This window comes from Rattus norvegicus, chromosome 4, assembly GCF_021556685.1.
Source record: "Rattus norvegicus strain SHRSP/BbbUtx chromosome 4, alternate assembly SHRSP_T2T, whole genome shotgun sequence".
In the NCBI taxonomy this organism is placed as follows: domain Eukaryota; kingdom Metazoa; phylum Chordata; class Mammalia; order Rodentia; family Muridae; genus Rattus; species Rattus norvegicus.
The window spans coordinates 156,438,156-156,457,241 of NC_141537.1; the positions used below are offsets into that span (position 1 = coordinate 156,438,156).

Sequence of the window (19,086 nt, forward strand, 5' to 3'; positions counted from 1 at the left end):
TTTGTCAGTATACTTTTTGTTTTGTTTTATTTGTGTATATGAGTGCTCTGTCTTCCTATATGTCTGCATGACAGAGGAGGGCATCGGATCCCATTACAGATAGTTGCGAGCCACCATGTGGTCACCAGGAGTTGAACTCAGGACCTCTGGAACAGCAGTCAGTGCTCTTAACCACTGAGCCATCCCTCCAGCCCCAGGAGTATACTTTTTGATAGTACAGTCTTTCATCTCCAGAAACAATTCTACTGACACTCATTTCCTATCAACATTCTCTCTTCAACAAGACAGAGCATTGTACAGCGCTCAGACTTGCTTTCCTAGGTATGTCAACCTGCTCAACTGAAATTGAGCAGGAGCCCACAGCACAGCCACCCCTGTGAGAGGCACTCTGAGATGCCAGTACGTATCCTCTGGCCAGACGCCACCTTCCATGGCTCCTTAGCCTTTGGACAAGTCAGTTCCATGTAGATGCTTTCGCACGGGACAGGGACCTTGCTCCATACTTTGTGGAGAACAATCAGGTGCTCATTTGAGACCTACTCTCTCTCCCCAACCCCCATGCAGATGGCATCTTCTTGCTTTATGTCTCTCGTCTGTTTCTGTCTGCTGTCTCTCTCTCCTTTGACTCGGAGACCCATCCCTTTTCTCCTCAAGATCTTGGTTCCACATCTCCCTGTTCTCTCTGAAAAAAATCTTAATCTTTCTTTCACTCTCATAAAATTGAAGAAAGGTTGGGGGGCTAGAGAACAGAGCTGAGTGCTAGAAGCTTATCCTGAATGTGCAGGTCCTGAGTTTGAGTCCAGAATATCTAGAGACAGAGACGAGAGATAGAGTGTCTCGTAGGCCTACAATCCCAGTTACTCAGGAGGCTGAGGCAGGAGGATTCAAAGGTCAAGTTCAGGCTGGGCAACCTCATGAGATACTGTCTTAAAATAAGAAATAAAAGGAGATTGAGGGGCTCAGCTCAGTGGCTGAGTGAGTCCCTGACCTGTACGAGGTCTTGGCTTCAATCCCCAGTGCTGGGGGGGAAAGGAAACAATAAATATAAATTATTATGAATAACATCCTCGCCCTACCGGGAACTGCTCTCATCTGTGTTAACTATCCCCACTCGACTTCAAATCCTAGCAGAAGGAAGATCTCTCTCTCTCTCTCTCTCTCTCTCTCTCTCTCTCTCTCTCTCTCTCCCCTTCCTTCCTTCCTTCTTTCTTTCCTTTTTTTTCCAAGATAGAGTTTCTCTGCCTGGCTTTGAAGCTCTTTCTATATCATGTCTTCCTTTGCACATCAGGGTCCTTAGTCTTTCAGACACTCCTCTCCCTCCCCCTCCTCCTCTCCCCCCTCCTCCTCCCTCCCAGCCCCTCAGGACTCCCATCCAGTCTGATTTATTTCCATACCACATGGATGCAAACTCCACCCCACGTCCTGGTCTCTGTTCTTTCCTGGTCTCCAACAGGCCACTCAGACTCAGCCCATCCAAATCATTCCCTTGATCCCTCTCACTCTAAGCCCATCTACTTTCAAAGGTTTTCCCATCTTTCTGAAGGAGTGTGCCCCGCAACTGTGGGGGATCCATGCTAAGCTCCATGTTAAGCCTCAGTATAGGATGTTATACCAGGGGCTCAGGAAAAGACCAAAGTTTACAATTTGGAGAATGGCTCTGCCAGCTGCGTATCGGTCCCGTGTGACCTTTTTAAAGTTAAAAACAAACAAACAAACACAAATAGAACCACAGTAAGTGAGGACTGCCAGTATCCGGCACACACATGCAGTACAGCAGGGCTGCAGGGGACAGACACATGAGTCACATCCTAGGAGGGACAGAGGGAGCCTATGTGAGGTCTCATGCTACTCAGAATAGCCAGCAATTTAAAGCATATGCATTATTTATTCCCGGAACCTTCCATGTAGTAATTTCCAACCACAGGTAACTGAAATTGTGGAAAGTCTGGTGGTAGGAAGTGCACTGTAAACAAAACCAGGACCCTTGAGTTCCTCCTAAGTCTCCCAGAGCTCTGTTTACATTCTCTCCTTTTTACTCTCATCGCGTATTTACTGATGGGCCCGTAACCACACTCTGTCCACAGCAATGCGCCTCAGTCTTCTCTCCCTCCGACCAATGCCCCACCCAGGTGGTTCAGGCTCTATTCTCTCAGCCCTACAAACCAGCCAGGGGGTGGGAATCTCCTTTATTTCTTTGCCTCCTCCTTCCTCTTCTTCTTCATTTCTTCCTCCTCTTCTTCCTCCTCCCTCTTCACCTCCTCCTCCTCTTCTCCTTCCTCTTCTCCTTCACTTCTTCATCCTCCACTTCCTCCTCCTCCTTCCTCTTCACCTCTTCCTCCTCCTCTTCTTCTCCCCTCTTCCTCTTTCCTCTTCCTCTTCCTTTTCTTCTTCTAAGACACTAGCCAAGGCTGACCTTGAACTTGCAGTTTTTGTACCAGATCTTCCGAAATGCTTTAGTTACAGGCATTCTTTACCACACCCACCTCCCATGTTTCTAAAGCAGATCTTGCATCATCACAGTCTTCCCCTGAAAACATCCAACAAAACCCTTCCCATGGCCCACAAGGCCCTATAAAACCCGCCCTTCCTGTTTGCAGCTGCCTCTCTGCCCTCTTGGTCCCCTGCGCTATTATGGCCTTACCTGGCTCCCTGATCTCACCTGTGCATTTTCATCCTTCAGGTGTTGGATTTAATGACACCTGCTCAGCCAGTTTGCCCTAATTTCTGAGCTAAAGGAATCCCAGTCGCTTATCTCTACTTAATTCTCTGTGTTGCACTTATCAGTACATGATTATGTCATGCAGTCATTATGTGTCATCTGCCTCCAACAACAGCCTGGTCCCACACCTTGAACTCTTGAATGGAAGGTTCTCGAAGCAGGGATTTGCCTGTTGCCAGTGTTTAGTACTTTAACTTGGCACATGGCAGGCCCTGAATAGTTGAGGGAGCCTCCAACATTCTTGACTCTTGTGGTGGACACCCTTAAAGGATGTTGTGGAGAATGTGAGACATTGGCCCTCCCATAGGTCTGTGTCCAGCCTCTTCCTGTTTTTGTCTTTATTTATACTAGCCAGGTGGGTTGTTGGAGCAAGGAGTTGGTGGGAAGAGTGGGAGCTGACATGGCCATGAAAACACAGGCCAGAGTCCAGCTCGATGGTATCAAGCCTTAAAGACTTCAGCTGCACCTAATTTCACCTGGGCCGACTCACTGGAACCCTGTGGGCTAGTAGTCTGATTTCTGCTCTTTTCCAAGCTTCAATTAAGGGAGCAACAAAAGATCCCTGCTATGAGCCAAGAGTGGTGATCTCATCAGCTAAAACAAATATTTTCTTTCTGGTTATATTTATAGAGCTCTCTCTTGTTTCCTTGCATGACCTGGCCCGAATCATTTCTTTACCTTCTCTTCGTCTGTGGCTGCGTGTGTGGGAAGCTGCATGTTTGGGAAGCTGCATTATAGCCACACCCCCGGCTGTGCTGGATTTCCATCTCTTCTGTTTTGCTTCTTTTAGCATTCATCTGCAGGGCTCTTGTCAAGTCAGTCTGTAATCTCCAGTTACCAAGGCAGTAACTAGTACTATTTGAAGAAGAAGAAGGAGGAGGAGGAGGGGGGGGGGAGGAGGAAGAGGAGGAGGAGGAGGAGGAGGAAGAAGAGGAGGAGGAGGAGGAAGAGAAGGAGGAGGAGGAAGAGGAGGAGGGGAAGAGGAGGAGGAGGAGGGGAAGAGGAGGAGGAAGAGGAGGAAGAGGAGGAGGGGAGGAGGAGGAGGAGGGGAGGAAGAGGAGGAGGGGAGGAGGAGGAGGAGGGGAGGAAGAGGAGGAGGAGGAGGAGAAGAAAAGAAGAAGAAGAAGAAGAAGAAGAAGAAGAAGAAGAAGAAGAAGAAGAAGAAGAAGAACCCGAAGCTCTGATTTTTCTCAGTGACACCTCTGCCCTCCCTTGGGATGGAATTTGGTATTTCCCTTTTCTTTCTACCAATCAAATGCTCTTGGATTTGAGGCCATCCTTGGGATCATCACTGAGTGGGATGCACACACCATTCCTATGGGCCCTTAGACTTTCACCTGACTTCCTCCTACCATGTTGGCTCCTTCTAACCAGGAATGTCTCTCAAACATTCAGAAAAAGGTGTCATGATCACAGAAAGAAACACTAAAGACACACTCCTTGCACAGAAAGAAGCCGGTCAGCGATGGTGCCTTTTGGCCTCTTAGATCTGATGTTCCCCTCTGGGTTGTGGCTAAACTCATGGCTAAATGTGGCCCAAACTCTGCTAAGAGTTTACAGAGATTAAGGGATATTTGTCCACTAGTAAGCCCCAAAACATCTTCAGATAGGAGGAGATGAGGCACTGGCTGGGATTGTAGGTTGGAACAAGCAGAGGGAGCTGCTGCTTATTGGAGAACTTGGATCCACTCATCATAGTTTTAAAATAAAAGATTTAGACGAGATGTCTGCCAAAAGGTCTTTTATTATTCATTGGGGACGCATGAGACTTCCTCGGAGATGTGCTTTAGAAACAGAAATGTCAAAAATCCCTTGGATAGTTCTGGTGATTTTTGGCAAATACGAATAGTCTTGAGGTCTGGGCAGTTTTAGAAAAGTCTGGTTTACACGGGCTTTGCCCATTTCTCTGAAGTCAGTACTGCAGGCTTCAGTCGCCTTCACCTTCCCGAAAGGTAGTTGTCAACACTTCGCTGATCCAGACGGAGATGGAAGCGGGTGTAGGGCGTGGGAAGAGGAAGAGCTCCTGTGGTGCTTTCGGTGTACAGCAGCCCACAACCCTAGGGCACCAGCTCTGTGGACAGGACGCGCCAGGATGCGCTGGGATGCGTTGAAATGAGTTCCTGGACAAGCTTTAAGACTGTGACATCACCTCCCTCTACTCTTTATTTTGAACCAGAGCCTTACTGGTGCTGGTCCACATCCAACTTTGACTTTAAAGGTATGAAAAGAGTTTGGGAACAATTGGATGCAGTTTGTAAATAAGCAACAGCAACATGTGACCAAATCCTTGGAAAACGATCTTCTTCAAAATGTGCTTAAGGATGGCCTTACGGTGTGAGAGAGGGTAGATGGTGGATGGTTAAAAATGCTTCCTTTTCTCTGCCTTTTTCTTTTAGATGTGGGAGGGAGGTACACGATATTAATGCTTTTAAAAAATTCTCCCTGCTGAGAGGCAAATGCAAAGCAGACCAGGTTTTAGTTTGCAATTCCAGAGATGCAGGGTGTCTTAGTGCTGTGAAGAGACCATGACCAAAGCAAGTCTTATAAAGGACAACATCTAATTGGGGCTGGCTTACGGGTTCAGAGGTTCAGTCCAGTATCATCAAGGTGAGAGTGTGGCAGCATCCAGGCAGGCATGGTGCAGGAGGAGCTAAGAGTTCTACATCTTCATCCGAAGGCCACTAGGAGAAGACTAGCTCCCAGGTCATTGGGAGGAGGGTCTCAAACCCAACCCCAAAGTGACACACTTCCTCCAACAAGGCCACACCTTCTCCAACAAGGCCATACCTCCTAATAGTGCCACTTCCTGGGCCAAGCATATTCATACCACTACCCTGGCTTACAGTTTCAGAGGTTCAGTCCATTATCATCATCAGGAAGCAAGGGAGCAACCAGGCAGACATGGTACCCGAGAGGGAGCTGAGAGTTCTACATCTGGATCTGCAGGCAGCCAGGAGAGACTGACTCTTCTGCCCTGGGCAGAGCTTGAGCACCAGGAGCCCTCAAAGATTACCTACACAGTGACACACTTCTTCCAACAAGGCCACACCACTTAATAGTGCCACTTCCCATGGGCCAAGCACATCCACCACACAGGGTTAATATAAGAAGGTATTGATTGGTATGTGTTGTTATCGCAGTCCATCAAGTTATGTAGTTCTTTTCTTTTTCTAGAAACTGTAGATGATCAAGGCATAGGGAGAATTTTGTTACAATGGAGCTAGTTAAGTTTACAAAGGACCTGTGACCCAGGACCTTGGCAGGGCACTGTAGAAGCTGGAAAAGCATGCACTTGCTGTTCGGTGCCGTGTTGTGATTTTAAGTTTACTTTCCACTCGATGGGTTGGATGGGGCCTAAGAGGGGTAAAGTGAGTAAACAGAGACACGAGCGTGCTCCACCTCTACCACTCGTTCACGTTCTGATCGCGTGCAAAGCACGCTCTCCTCGTTGGCACTGTGCTGGTAACAGTGGCTTTCTAACTTAGTATTCAGGTCACAGAGGCTGTCAGGTAAGACAATGAATATGACGCTGGCTATAAATGACGTGACATAGCACGTCTGTCCTTCTGGATAAACCCTCCAATGAGCTTGGTTCCATCTGGGAAGCGCTGATGGAAACTGATCGCAGGTTTGTCTCTCAAAAACCTGTGAAATCCTCCCGTTCGCACAGCCTCCTGTCTACCACCGTCTGGTGATGTCGATGTACGTCTGCAGTGTGGCACTGGCCTGCCTCCCAGGTGCTGGGGTTACAGGTACGTGCCACTGGCATCAGATCTAAAATCTCAATGTGCTGTAAGAAGTACCAGTAAGAAATCAGTCTGGAGGTTCCTCAGAAAATTGGACATTGAACTGCCTGAGGATCCAGCTATACCTCTCTTGGGCATATACCCAAAAGATGCCCCAACATATAAAAAAGACACGTGCTCCACTATGTTCATTGCAGCCTTATTTATAATAGCCAGAAGCTGGAAAGAACCCAGATGCCCTTCAACAGAGGAATGGATACAGAAAATGTGGTACATCTACACAATGGAATATTACTCAGCTATCAAAAACAACGACTTTATGAAATTCGTAGGCAAATGGTTGGAACTGGAAAATATCATCCTGAGTGAGCTAACCCAATCACAGAAAGACATACATGGTATGCACTCATTGATAAGTGGCTATTAGCCCAAATGCTTGAATTACCCTAGATCCCTAGAACAAATGAAACTCAAGACGGATGATCAAAATGTGAATGCTTCACTCCTTCTTTAAATGAGGAAAAAGAATACCCTTGGCAGGGAAGAGAGAGGCAAAGATTAAAACAGAGACTGAAGGAACACCCATTCAGAGCCTGCCCCACATGTGGCCCATACATATACAGCCACCCATATAGACAAGATGGATGAAGCAAAGAAGTGCAGACCGACAGGAGCCGGATGTAGATCGCTCCTGAGAGACACAGCCAGAATACAGCAAATACAGAGGCGAATGCCAGCAGCAAACCACTGAACTGAGAATAGGACCCCCGTTGAAGGAATCAGAGAAAGAACTGGAAGATCTTGAAGGGGCTCGAGACCCCATATGTACAACAATGTCAAGCAACCAGAGCTTCCAGGGACTAAGCCACTACCCAAAGACTATACATGGACTGACCCTGGACTCTGACCTCATAGGTAGCAATGAATATCCTAGTAAGAGCACCAGTGGAAGGAGAAGCCCTGAGTCCTGCTAAGACTGAACCCCCAGTGAACTAGACTGGTGGGGGGAGGGCGGCAATGGGGGGAGGGTTGGGAGGGGAACACCCATAAGGAAGGGGAGGGGGGAGGGGGATGTTTGCCCGGATACCGGGAAAGGGAATAACACTCGAAATGTATATAAGAAATACTCAAGTTAATAAAAAAAAAAAGAAAAAGAAAAAGAAATGTTCAACATCCTGCAAATGAAATAAAAAAAAAAAAAAAAAGAAGTACCAGTAAGGGGTTGGGGATTTAGCTCAGCGGTAGAGCGCTTGCCTAGGGAGCGCAAGGCCCTGGGTTCAGTCTCCAGCTCCGAAAAAAAAAGAAAAAAAAAAGGAAGTACCAGTAAGTTTGGGGTGTGCGACCCCCACTCAGGAGGACAGGGAGGAGGAGGAGGGGGAGGAGGAGGTGGGAGGAGGCACAGCAGTGGGAAGTCGCACCCTCATGCCCACCTTATTCAGAGTTAAGGTCAGGTTGGAACTTTAGAAAGGTTACTCCTGAAGTAGGCGGTGAGCTGCAGGGGCAGGGACTGCAGGGACTGCAGCCACGAAGGCTCTTGCAGCCACTCAAAGCAGTGAAGGTGGCCTGACCAAGGGAGTGGTGTGGGAATGATGGGACTGCTGCATGAGGGTGGTGGACAGCGAGAGAGCTGGGAAAACAGGAGAGCTGGGAGCTCCTGCCAATGACCATCCCCAGCCAGCATCAGGCTGGGGGATGGGTGTGAGGGGAGGTGAAGACTAAAAAGACCCAGGAGGCTTCTCCCAAGGCTTAAAATGAATTGTGGTAAAATGCATCTAGCCGCAGGCATGTGGCACACAACTTTAATCCCAGTACTCAGGAGGCCGAGGAGGACTGATCTCTCTCAGTTCGAGGCCAGTCAAGGCTACATAACGAGACCCTGTCGCAACAAACAGCAGGCAGAATGCACATAGCAATTTTGCCATCCTAACCTTTGAAAACTGAACCAAGTATACCTTATTACAGGCAATAAGAATGTGTGTGTGTGTGTGTGTGTGTGTGTGTGTGTGTGTGTGTGTGTGGTGGAGTAGAGAGAATGGTTGCACAGATAAAGTGCTTGCTGTTCTCCCAAAGAGCTTGGGTTCATATGAAAGCTGCACGCTGGGGTAAAAACTATGGAGCTGGGTGATACTAGTCTTCGTACTAGGGACAGAGGTGGGAGGATCACAAGTTCAAGGTCAGCCTGAACTACATAGTGAGCTCAAATTGAGTTTGGGCAACCCAGTAGGATTCTGTTCCCGACTCCTCACAAAAGTATTCTTACCATCACGGATGTTACCATAATCACCTTCCTTCACAGCACTGTTTTCCTCAGGAAAACCAAAACTCCGTTCCTGACAGCATCACCAGTCCATGCAATTCTATAAAGCTCTCAGTGAACTTGGCTATTCTAGGAGCCCCTTATAAATGTTATCAAGTAATATTTTCTCTTTGTAGCTGACTGATTTTGCTTATTATAATGTCCTCAAGTATATATATATATATATATATATATGTATATATATATATATATATATTTTAATTATGCTGTTCAGTGGGGTTGGGGATTTAGCTCAGTGGTAGAGCGCTTGCCTAGCAAGCAGAAGGCCTTGGGTTCGGTCCCCAGCTCCGAAAAAAAGAAAAAAGAAAAAAGAAAAAATTATGTTGTTCAGTAAAAAATGTAGTTTACATTATGATCTATTACATGCAAATGTGTTATTGAAATTATCTCATTAGTAGGTTTTGTATAGTGTGTATTGTCTAAGTAAATATTAGAGATCCAAACCACAGTTCCTTGAGGTGAAGTGCTTGGACATACTCATGCTTCTTTAAAACAGAATCCTGTTACAACCCTGTGATCAACTTCTCAACACACTAATGGGCTGGGATCCCTAGTTTGTAAGTGATCGGTCTGTTCAGACAGTGAAGTTATCCAGGAAAACAGCAAGACCTAGCGTGGAGCTGTGCCAAAGCCCTGACTGAATCCCGGCAGGCGAAAACTGCTGCATCCATTTGTCTTCATGAATGGCCTGTGACTGCAGCACAAGCTATTAAATTTAGGTTCAGACTATCAGTTTGTATTAAGTATAAACAAAATAATTCAAGGGTATGCTGACTTCTCCCATCGGACTGCAGCTGGCACAGGTCTTTTGCTTTGATTTATTCACTGCCAGTGACCATTGCTCCTCTTCCTCCTCCCCTTTCCCCATTCCCTCCTCCTCTCCCTTTTCCTTCCCTCCCCCTCCCCTCTTCCTCCTCCCCCTTCCCCTCTTCCTCTTCTCCTTCCCCTCCTCCTCCTCTTCCTCCTCTTCTTTCTTCTTTAAATCTCCTTTGTTTCCTGAGGCTCCACTCTGCTCTGGGAATGGGGAATAGGATCCAAGGCAGGAATGGTGGCCTCTAGATCTCCCAGAATCCCTAGAGGTCTAGACTCCCAGGAGGAAGGGCAGTATATGTTTTGGGTGGTGTGTGAGGCCAGCCCCCGGGCTGCATGCTGGGCTGTGCCTTGCCAAGAGCGGAGTGCAGGCTTGGGGAAGCATGAGGATGGAGAACAGACCTCTCTCATCCAGGATGTTCAGAGCTTCTCACCATTGCCTTCCTGGGTCACTGCCCTCTCCACTGTATCTGTTAAATATTAACGACCCAATGTCCCCAGAGAGTCACTATCATTAATTAGCTAATCTCTGTGGCATCTCACAGGGTGAGGTCAGGCCAGTCAGCATGAGGATAGCAAAGAAAAATTAAGCAGGAGGGGGAGGGGAGTCCAGGACTCCGTCTCTCTCCGCTGGCCTCCTGTGTTCTGTGCCGCTCTGGCTGTCGGGGACATGGCGGCGAGGTAGGGACTAGATGGAAACGTGTCTGGATTTGGAGCAGGCTGTGTGATCTAGCCAACGAGAATCACAGAGAGCCTCAGGCTGGGCCATTTGAGTAGCAAAATCTTTATACCTTGAGAATACCTACAAAGCTGGGTGGTGTGGCACTTGCCTGACACAATGGAGGTCCAGCCCCAAGTGGAGAAAGGAGCCGAGAGAAAACTGGGCGGGGAATGAATATTCATAAAACATGATAATTGGACTGGAGGTTCTATTGTTCAAAACCTTAAAAGATTTTTATGCAACTGTTCCGCGTATGGCTGTGTCTGTTACTCAAGGTTCTGTTTGAGCAATGACCGCATTTTACCCTTAGAACCTAGTGAGGTAAGAATGCTTAAGGACATCCTCATAGCTCTGTTCCAACCCCATAGCCCTGTCCTCGAAAGTCAAGTAGCTCGTTCTGTGTGAAATAGAAAAGGAACTTGAGTGTTCTCAGCCACCCCTAGGGCTTTTCTACATTCCGCCCAAGTTGCTCCCTCCAACCCTGCTTCCTCTGCCTAGCCTTGTCAGCCCTTGCTCGCACCTGGCCTAGCTGGGAAAGAGGACCCTTGGGGTCCTCACATGTGGGTCTGCAGGGGTAGCACTGCATATGCCCTGTCGGCGTGTCTGATGAGCGTCAAGAATTTGGTTCTCTCTGGGAGAGAAGAATGAAGCTTGGTCTAGACTCTCTCCCCACTGGTCAACCCAAGGCCCCAGGGACCCATCCCCAGCACCACAGAAATTTTTAGACTAAGATTATTAAACCGGACTGCTGGGTATGCCTGAAGGATTGTTTCAGCCCCCACACCCCCTAGGGGTTGGGCTGCCAAGGAGCGGGTCAGGATCAGCTTCAGCAACAGCATACCAAGACCCTGTCCCCAAAAAGGAAAACAAACCAACCAATCAGGGCTGGCCCACAGTTCAATGAGTTGTAGCTGGTGTTAGGAACGTGGGAAGAAGTTGCTGGCACAAAGGCCTTGGGAGCCTCTGCTCCTCTGATGCTGACCATCTGCTGAGGGGTCCCAGGATGGCTGAGACGGCCCATTTAACCCAGGCCACTCTGCACACTGAAGACCACTGTTCTGTGCTGCCAAGGGTTGAGGAGGTGCCGTAGGGCATCCTGACCTAGTGAATGGCTGTCTTTGGGAGCCATGCCTTCTTCTCGTTGCAGGACCAGCTAATTTTCAGCAGATCTGAGCAGCTCCAGTGGAAGCTGTGTTTCAGGAAGGCCGTGTCTGGCCTCCGGCATAGAATTCAGGGCAGGAAGTGGTTCTTGGGGGTCGCACATTAGCTTCAAGCAGACAATCCCTGCTGTGGAAATCCATTTAAACACTGCCCGGATCAAAAGGTTCATCTTAATTTCTGTCTTGTTTTCCTGTCCTCACGACTCCCAGCTAAGTAGTGATTCTCTTCCTATTTTGTTGACACTGGCCCTATATTTTAAACTGAATCAAGTTTTCACCTCTGCTCCCTCTCTGAGGTTGAGGGAGGAGGCTGATTTGAGGTTTAGAGAGAGTTCAGGCCACCCACATCCTTGAGCCTCAGGAAGAGGAGCAAAAGGAACTTGCACCCAAGAACACAGTGTGCTCTCTTTTCAAAGGGCTACTTTGGTAAGTTCCCTTAGGGCAGCCTGGGGTAAACAAGGCTTGGATGAGGAGTAGGAGGTGAGGGGGCTGCAGAGCTTGTGTGAAGCCAAGTTTCTAGGAAAAGAGTGTGTTTTGAGTCAGGTGATAGGCCTGGATAATTCACACCACTTTATTTCTTTACTTCAAGAGACCTGGTTACTCATTAAGCCAAGAGATTCTTCTCATTCATTCAATAAACATTCACAGACCTAGGGTCTGGAGAGAGGGCATAGAGGTTAAGAACACCGGCTGCTCTTCCAGGGGACCTGGGTTTAACTCCTAGCACCCACGGGGCAGCTCACAACTGTCTGTCACTCCAGTTCCAGGGGAGAAGACTCCCTCTTATGGACTCTTTGGTCGTCAGTTGTGCATGCAGTGTACTGACAGATACAGGCAGAACACCCATACACATAAAGTAATAAATTTAAAAATAAAAAAAAACATTCACGCACTCCCTCCACGTGTCATAAGTTAGAAACACGGAAATAACACGAACAGCTGAACTCCAAAGGGCTTAATAGTTTAGTGGGAATTCACTTAAGAAGCACTGCGATGTAAGTAAGTAAGGGTGCTCTAAGTGCACAGACTGGGGCTGGGTATGGGGGACGCATGCCCCTCCCTCAGTAAGTGGAGAAGGGAGATGCTGTGTTCCGGGTCAGCCTGACTATGAGACCATGTCTTAAAACAAGCCCTCCAAAAGGAGGAGGAGGAAGAAGAGGAGGAAGAAGAAAAACAACAACAAGCCATTGGGATAAACAAAAACAAACAACAAATAACAACACAAACCAGAACAGGAAACTAAAATATAATGATGATGATGACGACGATGATGATGATGATGATGATGATGATGACGACGATAATAATAATAATAATAATAATAATAATAATAATAATAATAAAAATAGAGGTCAGAGACCCAGCACTCAATCCACACAGGAGGGCGGGAGAGATTTGGAAATTCTCCCTAGAAGAAGTGATAATTGAGTGGAGCCCTGGACAAGTGTTAGTCAGACTTTTGTTAACGTGACACGATCCCTAAGTTAGATGATTCCTTTAAAATGAGGGAAGGAAGGGGTTAGGGAGCTGGCTTAGTCAGTCAAGTACTTGCCATGTAGGCACGATGACCTGGACTCCATGCCTGGCACACATGTTACAAACCAATCCAAACACCCAAAGCTGGGTCCTGAGATGTGGGCTGTGGAAGTGGGAGGCAGAAGAGTCCTAGGGCTTGTTGGCCAGCCAGTCTAGCTGAATTTCTAAACCTCAGTTTTAGTGAAGAGGCTGTCAAAAAAAAAAAAAATAGGAAAGGATTGCAAAAGCTGCCCAGTGCAGACTCTAGCTTCTACAGACACAAACATATACATGTTGCCCACAAAGGGTTAATGGAAGAAAGATTAATTTGGGCCCATGGTTTCTTTCAGTCCGGATTACTTAGCCCTTTTGGCCTTTATAGGCCTCTGGTGAGGCAGAACATCATGGTTGACAAGTATAGAAGAAAACTGCTCAGCTCATGGTGGCCAAGAAACAACGAAGGGGGAAGGAAAGGCCTGGGCTTCCTAACCCCTTCATGGCCTGGAAGCCCTTCACGGCGAGTTTCATGTCATACTCGGCACACTGGGAACCTCAATTGAGAAAATGTCTCCAAAAGGTCCAGCTGTATGTATGACATTTTTCTTAATTAGTGATTAGTTGAGGAGGGCCCAGCCTATTGTGGGTGGTGCCATCCCTGGGCTGGTGGTTCTGGGTTCTATAAGAAAGCAGGTTGAGCAAGCCACAAGGACCAAGCCACTAGGCAGCATCCCTCCATGGCCTCTGCATCAGCTCCTGCCTCCAGGTTCCTGCTCTGCTTGAGTTCCTGTCTTGGGTTCCCTTGATCATGAATTATAAATTATGGAAGCATAAGCTGAACTTCCTTCCTGAGTTGCACTGGTCATGGTACTTCATCACAGCAACGGTAACCCTAACCAAGACAGTCTCCAATGACATAACTTCCTTCAAGTAGAATCCTCTTCCTGAAGATACCATCATGCCCCAGTAGCACCACAGGGCTGCAAACACTTGAGCCTCAGATTCAGGGTGTAACAGGAAGGTTCAAAGAAATAGTCTAGGAAGCAGGGAAGTCTTTTACTCAAAACAGTAGAACTTCAAGACTAGACTTTGGGTGTAAGGACAATGAGAGGTGGTGGTAAGAAATAAAACCAGGACAGTACATGAGTAAGACAGGCAAACTGCTTCCAGAACAGGAAAGAGACTTTGTGTGTCTTTGAATGACTCTGGCAGCTGGGCCCACCCATGAGTAACCAGTGTCACTTCCTAGAGCCCTAGCCCAGGACTGAGCAGCCGGGCATGACACTGAGGCGGGGAGAAAGCAGGTGGACAGAGATGCTCGGCTGTGAGGAGACACAGACACTGTACCCTCAGAAAGATCAGAACACTAAGGATTCTTCCTGCGTTCTTCAGGCCAGGAAGAGGTTCAGTGCAATAGGATGGGGTAGGGCTTGGCTATATGCTCGTTGTATTCTGTGCACGGAGTAAAGGACAGCGCACTGTAATATAGTGAGTGTGCAAGAAGTAGGAGAAGTGGTGTTATTGGAGTCGGGATACTCACTATTAAACGCCATGGCTCTCTTTGGGGTCTTCTGGGTCTTCCATGTTGGAAAGAACGGGGAGCCTCGGTATGGCAGTGCAAGGGGACCTCTGTCCTATGCTCCTCCCTATTACTGAGACCTTCCATGGGATCCAGTTCGGTCATGGGTGTGAATGGCAGCACTCTGTCCCTGCCCTTTCCTGGGGTGACGGGCCACACATGCAGGCACTCTGCTGCTCTCTGCTAGGGCAAACTTCTTTCTCAGTGTGCTGAGGGTTGGGAGAGAGAGAGAGAGACACGGGGCTTGGAGAGGACTGTCATTTACTTTGGATGTGGTTGGCTTTGGCCCGTTGGAGTGGTGCCATTGTTTCCCAGAATCCAAATAAAAGGAAAGACGGTTCCAATGAAAGCACTGGGTGAAGTGCTCAATATGGACTTCGGCTCAGGCACATGCCTGGAGCTGTGTGGCCCAAGATAACGGCAGCCTTTCTCTGGCTCAGGGTCATCATCTGACAGCAAGACCTTTCCATCCCTTTCACTCGTCTCCTCCTCCGTCATTCCCGACTGCTCTTCTACAGCCTGGTCATTTGGGCTTTAATCTTAGGGATAAAGGAGAGGCTACTAACGCACAGTGTGCTTACAATGACTACTGTATGCATGTGTGCCTGCATGAGTCTGTGGGCACCACATCCATAAAGGTGCCTGAGGAGGTCAGAGTGGGTCGGATCCCCTGGCACTGGAGTTGCAGGTGACTATAAGACACCTAATGTGGGGGATGGTAACCAAACCCAGGTCCTCTGCAAGAGCAGTAAATATTCTTGATCGATAAGCCATCTGTCTATTCAGCCACACTGTGTGCTTTGACAGGAGTGATTCTTTATCCCCCCTCCCCCACAGTGGTGCAGCGCACCTTGTGGATTACAGCATACGCAGGGGCTGCCTTTTCTATGCAAAGTAAACGGGAACTGTGCAACGCAGACACCTTAGTTCCTCTCCGAGACTCAGTAACAAAGCAGCAAATCTCTTGGGAACAACATTACCCACCATCTGGTAGAGACTAGGTTCTCAGACTGGACATTTAAATTGGTGAAAAGATGTCCCCCACCCCCGAGCTTTCAAGTCTTACTGTTGGCCTGAGTCTTTTGACATAAGGGCTTCGAATATGTTTCGAATCTTCCCTCTGTCAAGTTTCAACATCCACTACCCCCCACCCTGAGCACATGTTCTTCTGGACAGAAGAACAACCCAGAAATGCCTTATGCCATTCTGCCTCCAGTTATTGCTCCAGAAGTTCCTCCCATTGGATCGCCTCTCTCTGGTGCATCATGCTAATTGGATCTGCAGTTAGGCCTTCCTAGCCAGCCCAGCTCTAGGATACTCCACCATCGTCCTCTGAACTCATTTAAAAGTCTCCAGTACTCAAGCATCTCACCAAATCACTACTTAAGAATAACAGCTTCCGTGGGGCATTCAGATCCCATGTCTGTAATTCCAGGGTTAGGGAGGTGGAGGCAGGAGCATTGCAAATGTGAGACCCATCTATGCAGATAGTGAGAGGCTGTCTCAAATGCTCGAACAAACTAAAGACTGGTGGCGAAGATCAACCAACCATAAAGTGTTTGCCAAGTGCACGCAGGCCCTGGGTTAGGTCAGACACCGCAAAACCAAACGCAACTGAAACAACTGTAGCTTCCTACAACTCTCAGAGGAAAGGGTCTGTCATTCCGAAGCCGTGTGCATTTCACCCCAGACTCTCTTTCAGCAGTGTCAGATTTTCCTCCCTTGCCTTCACCCCAGGCTCAACAGTCAGATGTTCCCTCTACTACAGAGCCGTTCCCCGGACATCAGGATTAGCAGAAGACATCAAGGACAGGAGTCTTTTCCTTCGATGTACACACTATGACCCAAGTACCTGGCTCATGGTAGGTGCTTGGTCGGTACCCAGTGGACAGATGACACACAAGCCACATCTCTATAGATTGTCTTTTCCTTCCCTTGGCTTCATCTATCCTTTTGTCCCAATCTCTACTAAACCTCCCAAAGGCAGAGCTCTGACTTCTGGTTGCCACCCACTGGCCGGCAGGCTCCAGCGCCTCCAGCCCAGGTGAGTGTTTCCATTAGCATTTGATGCCAGAACATTTGATGGTAGAAATAGCACTTCCGTGCCTTTCCCACTGGGCGGGCGGGCGGGCTCTACAGCCTCTAAGGCTGTAAAGCAGTAGCACCTGCCTTCCCAGGATTTGTCTTTGGATCAGCCCCGGTGCCAAGCAGCCCCAGCCTCTGGGATTCTCCTGTGCAGCAGACCGGTCATCTTCCTCTGGTGGCCTCCTGCACCAACAGCGCTTTCTGAGCTGCTCACAGCCAGGCGTCTGATGCTCTGCAAATGGCCTTTCCTCACCACACACCTGCCCTGAGAAGAGTGTGTAATGGAACTGACAGTTTGAGGGGGACCTTTCCAAAAGATTTACAACCTCCCAACCTCAGGCTGCTACATGCCAAACACCAGACAGACATTGAGGTGATAGAGTTAAATATTCCAGACTTACCTCATCCTCCCCCTCTGTTAAGGGTGAGTGTGCTGCTCCTTGTCCAAAGCCCAGTCCTTCTCCATATTTGGGAATCTGAAATGGGCACTAGGGGCACAGCCCTGTCTCCCTCAGTGTCTGCTGGGAGCTGTAGTTTCTGGCCACTAAATGTCCTTCCTTGAGAGGCTATCTACCAATAGGAAACCTGTTTCCACATGGGAGATGGAAGGACACTCGTAGGAGGCTGGCCTGCTATTTTCAGCTCTGGTTTTGAGTGAAAGGGACAAGTCTTCCGTAGCTCAGTCACCTAGCCTGTAAAATGGGAATAATTACCTCTTCCTTGTCTTACTTTCCAAATTGTTTGTTGGGTAGGGTAATTAACCAGCATCCACAATGTCCTTTGAGCTCATTCCAGCAAGGAGTGCCTTATAAAGGAAAATTGTTATCTCTATAGGGGAAAATATTAATTCTGATTGCCTAATGACCTCCACAAGCCATCTCTGCCTACACATCAGGAAGATGCAGTGTAATTCCTGCTGTGTCTTCCACCCACCCTGTATTTAAGTGGCTTTCCTGCGTCTCATCCTATCTTCTCTCAGCATCTTTAGTTTCATGTCCTTAAGCTCTTCTTCTCTCCGAAAAGAAAAGATCAAGTTTGCTCTGTAAGACAAAGGTGAGAAAGCCGTGACGAGGAGGCTTGGATCAGTTTTGGAATCACTACCTTCAACTTCCTTCTTCGCAGCTGGCGATCGGTTGTGGAAGAGGCAGCCACCACGGCAGGCCACGGGACGTTCGAAGATCTGAGCGAGAACTAGCCTGTCTGGGGACTTGAGTGTTTTGACTCCTGGCGCTTTAGAGGCTGAAGGCTGGCATGGTGTGGTGGGGCCACAGTAGACAGAATCAGAGTGCTCAGAATCCTGGCTCTCTCGGAGGCTGCAGGTCGACCATGCAACCTCTCTGGCCTGTTTCTGTTCCTGTAAAATGGAGGTCACAATATGCAGTAAAGTGTTTCACAAGAAGCCGCACAAATGGGGTTGGGGATTTAGCTCAGTGGTAGAGCGCTTGCCTAGCAAGCGCGAGACCCTGGGTTCGGTCCCCTTTAGCTCAGTGGTAGAGCGCTTGCCTAGCAAGCGCCAGACCCTGGGTTCGGTCCCCAGCTCGGGGTGGGGGGGGGTAAGAATAGCAGGGACTTTAAAGTCAGATACACTGGATTGAAATTCCCCTTGGATTATCCTCGGGAGTTCGATAGAGTTATTTACTCTGTCTAAACCTAGATTATGTTATCTTTAAGGCGTGACTGAGACGGTATGTAGTGACCTAGCACAGACACCAGTGCACAGTCAGGCTACGTTAAACACAGCTACGAACCTGTCGCGGCAATGCTCAAAGTGCTTGTTAATTTGTAAAGTACTGTGCAAATGGGAGGGGCCATCAGCATTCGACAGAAGAGGAGAAATAGAGTTCTGGAACTTTCCTTCAAGTTTCATGGTCACAAGGCCTAAGGGTCTCTGACTGCTTCTTAGCAACTGAGAACTACAAACAGGTAAATCACAGTAGCCTTCTTGAGTTCTTGTTTTAGGTGGTGGGCGCTGCTAACTTCCAGTCGTGTGCTAACGAGGACTCCCAGGACACACTGTGGGTGGGTAGGACAATGGGTCCGTGGTGGGAGGGGAGTGAAGCATAATTGTACGAAATTTCACAGATAAGACTGTGCGTTCATTAAATGTAAGGGTGTTGGCTAACAGGCAATTCCGTAGGCTCCTCCCAGGGACCTAGGAATCGCTTACGTCATCACCTGCTGCCATTACTTATCGCTAAGTATTACTTATCGGCAGTATGAAAGGATTCCCCTCCGCCCCCTCCATCCCCAGGTTCCCACATGTTCCTGTGTTTCCGACTAGTGTTCCCCCTCTTCTGTCCCTTCTGTCTGTCTCTGCCCCTCCCTCCCCCATTATGGCTCTGCTCTTGTCTGGCTGCCTCTACCCACTCCTTCAGGCCCTCACTCCTCGCCCTTCCCCCAAATAAACCCCCTTCAAACCACGTCTATTGCATGGCGT

At 48.3% G+C, this 19,086-nt stretch overlaps 1 long non-coding RNA gene across 2 annotated transcripts; it reads right to left on the reverse strand.

The window, feature by feature from the left end:
• Nucleotides 1-2,767: 2,767 nt before the first annotated feature.
• Nucleotides 2,768-17,115, reverse strand: LOC134486635 (uncharacterized). 2 transcript variants are annotated; one of them, XR_015686975.1, is made up of 3 exons: nt 17,051-17,113; nt 14,526-14,773; nt 4,444-6,509 (listed from the first exon to the last, which is right to left on the reverse strand). It is a non-coding gene; the product is annotated as an uncharacterized LOC134486635 (long non-coding RNA). The 2 variants fall into 2 exon arrangements; XR_015686974.1 differs by lacking the exon at nt 14,526-14,773 and having other exon boundaries at nt 2,768-6,509; nt 17,051-17,115.
• Between the last annotated feature and the right edge of the window lie 1,971 nt (nt 17,116-19,086).